Source organism: Nelumbo nucifera, chromosome 6, assembly GCF_055504915.1.
Source record: "Nelumbo nucifera cultivar China Antique chromosome 6, China Antique-T2T, whole genome shotgun sequence".
NCBI lineage: Eukaryota > Viridiplantae > Streptophyta > Magnoliopsida > Proteales > Nelumbonaceae > Nelumbo > Nelumbo nucifera.
In genome coordinates, this window is record NC_142654.1 from 50,311,568 (window position 1) to 50,321,236 (window position 9,669).

The 9,669-nt window shown below is 39.9% G+C and overlaps 1 non-coding gene across 1 annotated transcript; it reads left to right on the forward strand.

Moving 5' to 3' along the window:
* Nucleotides 1–5,006: 5,006 nt before the first annotated feature.
* On the forward strand, nt 5,007–5,113 carry LOC148791036 (small nucleolar RNA R71). The gene has a single exon (XR_016078033.1). It is a non-coding gene; the product is annotated as a small nucleolar RNA R71 (small nucleolar RNA).
* Nucleotides 5,114–9,669: the final 4,556 nt, after the last annotated feature.

Genomic DNA, 9,669 nt, shown 5'->3' on the forward strand with positions numbered 1-9,669 from the left:
ATCCTTGAAAATATGATTTTCTAAATAGGGAATGCGATTCCCAGTTGAAGGGAGAGAAAAATTTTTGAAATTCGCCCCCTTATTCTGCAATCTTTGGGCGTCCATAGGATGGATCTCTCATCCCTTCATAATCCTCCCCCACACTTAAGATATACATTGTCCTCAATGTATGGAACAAGGAGAGAGAGAGATTTAAGAGAACTTCCCTAAATGTCTCGTTGAGATCCTGTAGATGTGAGATACGAAAAAAAAAAACACTCACAAGAAAGAAAAAACTAAACAAAACAAACAACTAAACTTAATGGGTTGCCTCCCATAAGCACTCGTTTTAAGTAGTGAGCTTGACTTTCCTCTTTCCTTCATGGCGGTTTCAAGGAGAGAATGGACCCATGGTGGATGGGTTGTTCTCCTTCAATGTAATGCTTCAACCGCTGTCCATTTACCTTGAATGTACTCCCATCATCATTATGCAGTTCAATTGCTCCGTAAGGGAATACCTTAGCCACTACAAAGGGTCCACTCCACCTGGTTTTCAATTTCCCAGGAAATAGCTTCAGGCGAGAATTAAAGAGCAGCACCTTATCTCCTTCCTTGAACTCCTTCCCAGCAATTCGAGAGTCATGCCATGCCTTGGTTTTTTCTTTGTAAGTGGGGGCATTCTCATAAGCTTGATTCCTCCATTCATCTAACTCGTTGAGCTGAAGTTTTCTTGCATCACCTGCATTGCTCAATTCAAAATTCAAAAATTTGGTAGCCCAATAAGCTTTATGTTCCAACTCAACGGGTAGATGGCATGCTTTGCCGAAAACTAATTGGTAGGGAGACATACCAATTGGGGTTTTAAATGCAGTACGGTAAGCCCAAAGTGCATCATCTAACTTCAAGGACCAATCTCTCCTGGATGTGGTGACTATCTTTTCTAAAATCTGCTTTAGTTCCCTATTAGAGACTTCTACTTGGCCACTGGTCTGAGGGTGGTAAGGGGTTGCAATTCAGTGTGTAACACCATATTTATTTAAAAGTTGTTCAAATTGTCTATTGCAGAAATGCTTTCCCTCATCACTTATGATGGCTCGAGGTGTTCCAAAATGGGTAAATATGAACTTTTTCATAAATTTAATAACAACTCAAGCATCATTAGTAGGGTAGGCACATGCTTCCACCCATTTGCTCACATAATCCACAGCCACAAGTATATAAGAATTATTAACAGATTTTGGAAAGGGTCCCATGAAATCGATGCCCCATATATCAAATATTTCGCAGACAAGAATGTTGCTTAAGGGCATCTCATTTCTTCGGGAGATGTTACCTGTCCTTTGGCAATGATCGCAAGCACTTACATATTCAAAGATATCCTTGAAGAGTGATGGCCAATACAAACCACTTTGGAGAATTTTTGAGGCGGTTCTTGATGCTCCATGGTGACCTCCTACTTCTTTGTCATGACAGAATTTTATGACACTTTGTACTTCCCTCTCAGGAATATATCTCCTTATCAAACCGTCCTTGCAGATTTTGTACAAGTAAGGTTCGTCCCACAAGTAATACTTCACGTCAGAGAAAAATTTCTTTCTCTGCTGATATGTCAGGTGGAGAGGCATCACATTCCCTGCCAAGAAATTAGCCAAATCAGCAAACCAAGGTTCATTATTACCATTAATCGCATATAGTTGCTCATCTGGGAATTCATCATGTAAGACTGAATTATCAATATTTTCAACATACTTTTCATCCAGCCTTGATAAATGGTCAGCTACTGTATTTTCACTACCCTTCTTGTCCTTAATTTCTAAATCAAATTCTTGCAACAGCAAGATCCATCGTAGCAGCCTAGGTTTTGCATCTTTCTTAGCAAGCAGATATCACAAGGCAGCATGGTCAGTGAATATGATAACTTTAGATAAAAGCAAATAAGATCTGAATTTTTCAATAGCAAATACTACTGCAAGTAGTTCCTTTTCGGTAGTGGAATGATTTTTTTGTGCTTCATTCATGGTCCTACTTGCATAGTAAATGGTATGAAATTTCTTATCTTTTCTTTGCCCTAATACTGCACCCAAGATATCATTGCTTGCATCACATATTATTTCAAAAGGTAGTTCCCATTCAGGAGCTGATACAATCGGCGCTTGAACCAATTTCTCTTTGAGAGTGTTGAATGCATGCAAACAATTATCATTGAAATCAAAAGGCATGTCTTTAACTAACAGATTTGTTAGGGGCCTGGCGATTTTAGAGAAATCTTTGATGAATCACCTATAAAAACCAGCATGCCCGAGAAAACCCCTAACATCCTTCAAAGACTGAGGTGGAGGTAGCTTTCTAATCAGTTCTATTTTAGCTTTATCGACCTCGATGCCGCGGGAGGACACCTTGTGCCCTAGAACGATTCCTTCCCTAACCATGAAATGACATTTTTCATAGTTTAAGACAAGGTTAGATTCCTCACACATTTGAAGTACCTTTTCCAGATTAAGCAAACATTCATCGAATGATGATCCATAAATAGAGAAATCATCCATGAAGACTTCCATGAAGTCATCGATGAAGTCACCAAATAATGACATCATACACTGTTGGAAAGTGGCAGGTGCATTGCACAATCCAAATGGCATTCTCCTAAATGCAAAGGTTCCATATGGGCAAGTAAAAGTAGTTTTTTCCTAATCTACCAGTGCAATGGGTACTTGAAGGTACCCGGAGTAGCCATCTAGGAAGTAATAATATTCATGCCTTGCAAGTCTCTCTATCATTTGGTCAATAAATGGCAGAGGAAAGTGATCTTTCCTAGTAGCCTCATTTAATTTTCAATAGTCTATGCACACCCTCCAGCCAGTTATTGTTCTTGTGGGAGTTGATTCATTATTTTCATTTATAATTACAGTAATCCCACCTTTCTTTGGTACGACTTGAACGGGGCTTACCCATGATGAATCTGAAATTGGATATATAATACCTGCTTCAAGCCATTTTAGAATTTCTGCCTTTACTACCTGTTGCATTTTAGGATTCAGCCTCCTCTGTGGTTGTGCCCTGGGACTACAACCTTCCTCCATCAGAATTTTGTGTGTGCATACCAACGGACTGATTCCTTTTATGTCTGCAATGCTCCATCCTATGGTCGATATGTGTTGCTTGAGCACCCTCATAAGCTTTTCCTCTTGGAGACCTGTCAAATCAGAAGAGATAATTACAGGTAAGTTGGAACTGTCTCCCAAAAACATATATTTTAAATGAAAAGGTAAAGGTTTGAGTTCCAAATCTGGAGGTGCTTCAATGTAGGGTAATAATTGTTTAGAGGAGGTCGGCTCATCTAATGGTAGAAATCTCCCTTGTCTTGGCTTGCATACTTCTTGGCCGGCCTCTAAATAATTGATTGCCTCCTCTACTTCGTCCTCCATTACCTGCATGTTATCACAAGAATTAATGAGACAGTTTGCCAGGGGGTCATCTAACTTGGATTTATTAATTTCTGCTGCCACTACATCAATGGAGTCAATTACATATATTTCATGTTCTTTTGTGTTGGGATACTTCAGGGTTTGGAAAACGTTAAATATCATTTCTTCTCCATTAATCCTAAGAGTAAGTTGACCCTTTTGTACATCAATTAAGGCATTACCAGTTGCAAGAAAGGGTCTTCCTAGAATTAATGGCATCGATCTGTTCTCTTCCATATCCAACACTATGAAATCAGCAGGGATGATGAAATTCCCTACTTTAACTAGGACATCTTCCACTATTCCCCTAGGGTATTTAATGCTTCGATCAGCTAGTTGTAGGGTGATGGTGGTAGATGTTAGTTCATGTAATCCAAGTCTCTTAAAAATAGAGTAGGGCATTAAATTTATACTAGCACCAAGATCACATAAGGCTTTATCGAATTCAGCATTCCCTATGGTGCAAGGTATAGAGAAACTCCCTGGATCCTTCGGTTTTGGGGGTAGCTTATTTTGAAGAATGGCTAAACAGTCTTCGTTTAGCTTTACCATCTCGCAATCCTCCCATTTCCTTTTGTTGGACATCACTTCCTTCAGAAATTTTGCATACTTGGGCATCTGTGATAACACATCAAGAAGAGGAAGGTTAATATGAATCTTTTTAAATACTTCCAAAAATTTTTCAAATTGCTTATCTAATTTAACCTTCAAAACTCTTCTTGGGTAGGGAATAGGGAGCTTAATTTCATGTAAATTCAGTTTAGGGGTGCTTCCCTCATTCTCTTTTTACAGATCGGCCGATTCAGCTTCCTTGTCGTCTTCTTGAGCTTCACCGATTGTCTTCCTGCTTCTTAAGGCTATAGCGTTCACATGCTCTCTGGGATTCTTTTCTGTGTTGCTGGGTAGCCTTCCCTCTTTCCTTTCTGATAATATGCTTACAATTTGCCCCACTTGAACCTCTAAGTTTTTAATCGATGTTTCTTGACTTTGGAACCTTGCTTCAGTGGCATTAATGAACTTAGAGATCATTTCCTCTAGATTGTTCTTTTTTTTTGTGGGGGCGGCTATGGTTGGAAACCCATGGGTGCCTTTTGCTGATTGTTACACCATGAGAAGTTTGGGTGATTCCTCCACCCTGGGTTGTATGTATTGGAGTATGGGTTGAAGTTCGACCTGCCAGCATGAGAGATAAAATTAGCATTCTCATGGGAAATAAAAGGACTATTTAATTGACAATCAGAATTAGTACATCCTATTTGACCACATAAATCGCATGGGATGCTAGATGGTGTATTAATGGCTGCAATATTAAAAGCATCAAACTTCTTATTCAGACTAGCAAGTTGCGCAGATATGGATGCAAGGGAATCGATATGGTGTACTCCCGTCTGATTGGTTCGATCATTGCTCCACTGGTAACTGTTTGACACCATCTCCTCTATTAGGTCATAAGCTTCCTCCGGTGTTTTCCTCATGATCGTACCACCTGTGGCTGCATCAATAATAGATCGATTAGAGGGGCTAATACCATTGTAAAAAGTCTGAATCTGTCACCAAGTTGGTATCCCATGGTGAGGACACTTCCTAAGCATCTCCTTGAATCGTTCCCATGCTTCATACAAGGATTCCCTCTCAAATTGAGCAAAAGTAGTAATATCATTAATTAACTTTGCTATTTTGGAGGGTGGGAAATATTTAGCCAAAAATTTATGGGTTAGATCATTCCAAGTGGTGATACTTCTTGCAGGGAGTGAGTTAAGCCAATCTTTAGCTCTATCACGCAATGAAAAAGGAAATAATCTAAGCCTAATAGCATCATCACTAACTCCATTATGTTTAAACATATCACATATTTCTAGGAAGTTAACAATGTGTGCATTAGGGTCATCACTTGGTAACCCACTAAACTGAATGCTTGTCTGGATCATTTGAATTATTGCAGGCTTGATTTCAAAATTGTTGGCATGAATGGTGGGCTTGCAAATGTTGGATGTCGCCCCATCAATGTTTGGATAAGCATAGTCCAAGAGGGTGCGATTTCCTTCTGCCATCTCTCCTTCAATCTCTATGGCTGGTTCACAAATAACAACCTCCTCTCTTGCTTCTCCTTTGTTGGCCCTTTGCAACAAGCGAAGGGTCCTCTCAATCTCAGGATCAAATTCTGCTAATCCTTCCTGTCTAGTGCGTGTCATGCACTAGCAAATCTGAACTAGCAAGAAATCGAACAAGTAGAATAAAAATAAAATCGAACAAGTAAAATAAAAATAAAATAATAACAAAATAAAAACAGCAATAAAAATCCAAATTAATCAAGGTCAACAAGTTCTAATATTATTTTAGGATTAAATCCCTGGCAACGACGCCAAAAACATGATAGCTATAAATATATAACTCTAGCAAGTGTACTAGTTATCAAGTAGTATAAAATATCATTCCCATGGAGATTTAATAAAATAAGTATTAGAACCACAATTTTCCCTAATTATCTAGACAACCAAATTTCAGGATTGAGCAAGAACTATTAAAAATAAAAATTAGCATAAGAAAATAAAAGCGAAGGTGATCACTAATCAAATCTACAAAGGATGGAATCACTAGGGCTTTTGGTTCACCTAACCAATGCAATGAATATTTATTGGTTTAATTTACCAAGATTAGATGTCATTCTCATAAGCTGAAGTCTTACCAATTTTATTTAATATTCTCTCTTGAGATATACTAAACCTACGCCCATCAGGTAGCCCTTCGATCTCTCGAGTAGAACTCTCAAGATGGGAGTGCATTAAGTTCAAGAAGACAATGAAATTCAGATGAATCATGTATATATATCTCTATATACCATTCAATTCACACTATGAATTATTCAGTCGATTACGTGAATTCCTCTCTCGATTCATTCACATAACTCAAATCAATTAAGAGGTGGTCAAACTCTTAATTACATTAAGCACAATAATTCATAGACTATATGAGAATCACAATCTTGGATAAATCATAAAGATAAAAATATATTCATTAACATAATTATCCTTTCCTCAGCCTTAACAAGAAACAAAACATGAAAGTTATGTATTTTTCTCTTATCTTTCCAGTGGATCTTGAATCAGCCCATTCAGAGTTCGGATACGTGAATTAGGCCCAAATTACTGAACGATGTCGAAACTATGAAAAATCATCCGATTTGTCTTTCTTTGCTCCTGATGCCTTCTTTCATGCCCTGAACAGAAATATGAGTCCAATTAGATGCTAATTTGGTATAAAATATATAATAATGGGGGATAAAGATATGATAAATTCTACTCTCATCATTGATCATTATGAGCTGAGAGGTTAAGTGTAAGACCATTAAGGGTAATACCTGATGGGTTAATCTTGCATCTGCCCATAGTCCCTGGGTTTTTATAAGGTGGCTTGGCCCAGGGACCACTTATTGTAAGTGTTGGGCACGTTAAAAGCCCATGGTGATGGGCTCAGGGGTTCACTACCCATAACAGTGAATTCGGACTGGCCTTGTAATAGAGAATAGGCTGAACCCATGTGGTTGATGTGTAGATCAATGTTTGGGTCCCACGCCATACAAGGAAGCCCAACTGGGTAGTAGTTTAGAAGGTTAGTGAGCACATAGACTTAATGGGCCTAAAGCCCAATTCGATCTGGTCTAATTTGATAAGTCAAAGAAAGGGGCAGATCTGAGATTTGGATCAGTAGATAGGATAGGGAGTTATCTCTATCCACTCAGAGAGTCTAGATCCAAATAGAGATTTGGATCTGGAAAGCTCCTAATGAGATTAGGAGAGCTGATCTAATCTGCAGATAAGATAAGGGCTTATCCTTATCTCTTAAAGAGACTCCTAATCCAAATCTATTTGGATTAGGAAACTCCTAATGAGACTAGGAGTTCTTTTTAAGGCTATAAAAGGAGGAGGGGGGAGAACCATTCTACACAGCATCTCTTCAGATCTCAGTGAAAGAATGGTAGGATCCATCTAATGGACGCCATAAAGGTTGCGGAATGGGTGGGGCGAATTTCAAAAATTTCCTACCTTCTCCCAACTGGGAATCATATTCCCTGAATTTAGAATACAATATTCAAGGATCTACTTGAACCCTAATCAAACCAGATCTGTACCAAAAGATAAATGGGAGGATTATACCTGATCCGGAGAAGCAGTATCTCCCAAAGTTGGTGTTCACGCCCAAAGAATGCTCCAAGATCTGTCCCTGCTGAAGATGACACAGCTGTGGATGGAACAGAACCAGCAGGGTGCGTCCTACACACTGGATCCTTCACAAGAATCCCCTGGATGTACTAAACACTGAATTCTTTCAGTCTTTCTTGCAAGACTGATGTCAAGAACTGGTTTCTTGACTTTCTTTTCTGCAAAGATCAAATCTTGCAACAATGCAGATGGCGGCGGCAGGAGGAGATTTCCAGAAAGGAAAAGGCTGAACTGTTTTCTTTTCTGGAGAGAATGAGATCTAATCTCAATTCGCAGGAACCTTTCTTGCTTACCAGAACCTCTTGGATCAAAATCTGATTTCCCTCTCTTGGTTCATTCGAAAATCTCCTCTCTTTTCTTCTTGATTAAGAAATCTCCTAATTAGGAGTTATCCCAATCCAAATCAGTATTTGGATAGGGGATAATCTTAATCCCTTTCCCAGATAGAGTTAGCTTACTCCTGATCTTATCAGGAGGTTACCAGATTCAAATCTGATTTGAATTTGGTCTCTAAGAGTGGATAAGGCTAAGAGCCCAATCCTTTTTGCTAACTTCAATCTCAAATTCGCCCCATTGATGGGTGATCATATCAGCCCACTTCGAAATGGGCTTTTGGCCCATTAAGTATTCAGTGTTTAATTAGTTTCCAATCTGCTGCCCAGTTGGGCTTCTTTGTATGGCGTGGGACCCAAGCATTGATCTACACACCAGCCACATGGGTTCGGCCCAGCCTTTAATACAAGGCCCAGCCAAATTCACTGAAAATCTCAATGAACCCCTTGAGTCCATCGTATGAACCCTATGGGCCCAACACTTACATTAAGTGGTCCCTGGGCCAAGCCATCTTATAAAAAACCCAGGGACTGTGGGCAGGTGCAAGATTAGCCCATCAAGTATTATCCTAAATGGTCTTACACTTAACCTCTCAGCCCTTAATGATCAAGCACTGCCCGACAAGAGAGGACCTCTCCCTCGGCTGCAAGGAACAGTGCCGCACTCTCCTCTCACATGGATCCCGGGAATTAAAACCATTTGCAAACATTTTGAAACCGTACATATATATGTAAATATATTAATTTTGCAAAAACAAAATTCCAACGATTGAAATCAACTGCCGGCAGTTTGGTTTCCATCAGAGAGAGTGCATTCCCGATCATTACCCTTTGTCCGACAAAGTGGCTGATTCTGTCACTATGACCACCCACTCAGATGAATTCTCAAACTGCCCCAACATACCCAGGTTTTGATCCCCACTAAGGATCTCACTGATTGGCATATCAAAGGCAGGCTGATCCAGCACCTAGTGAAGTGTCATAATCGAGTCTAGGGGTCAGGTGTAACTTTCCAGTTTTGCCCATCTATCTCCAAGGTCCAGGGCAAGACTGGAAATCTGGTCCGGTTCAAGGATTCAAGTAATCCCATGCTGTATGTGCCTCGGGTCTTACCCTGATGGCTGAGACAGGCCATCCCAACACTTGGTGGCACACCAGTATCAGCCTTGGCAGGATAAATCTCCCCAGACTTATCCAACGGCTGTGAACATTTAAAATTAACATGAGTCTCTACAAATGTCCAGTTTTAGGGTTTTACACAGAATTAAACCAAACAACATGAATCAAACATGCACTTTATTTATTTCCACTAAATAACAAAAGTACATCAAAATGATTGAAGCTAAGGGCATACAAAACTGTCTAACAGCTCCCACTTGCACTTAGGTCCAATCTGGTACAAGCCGGAGTCCCATACTTTCCACGTGTTTCTCAAACACCTTCTGTGTCAGTGGCTTGGTCAATGGGTCTGCCACATTATCCGCTGATGCTACCTTTTGAATTAGGACGTCCCCTCTACCAACGATCTCCCGCAGTACATGGTACTTCCTCTCGATGTGCTTTGACTTCGAGTGGGCCCGAGGCTCTTTAGCCTGGGCGATCGCTCCATTGTTGTCACACAACAACGGGATGGGTGATGTGCTGGATGGAATCGCTCCCAATTCGTGTATGAAT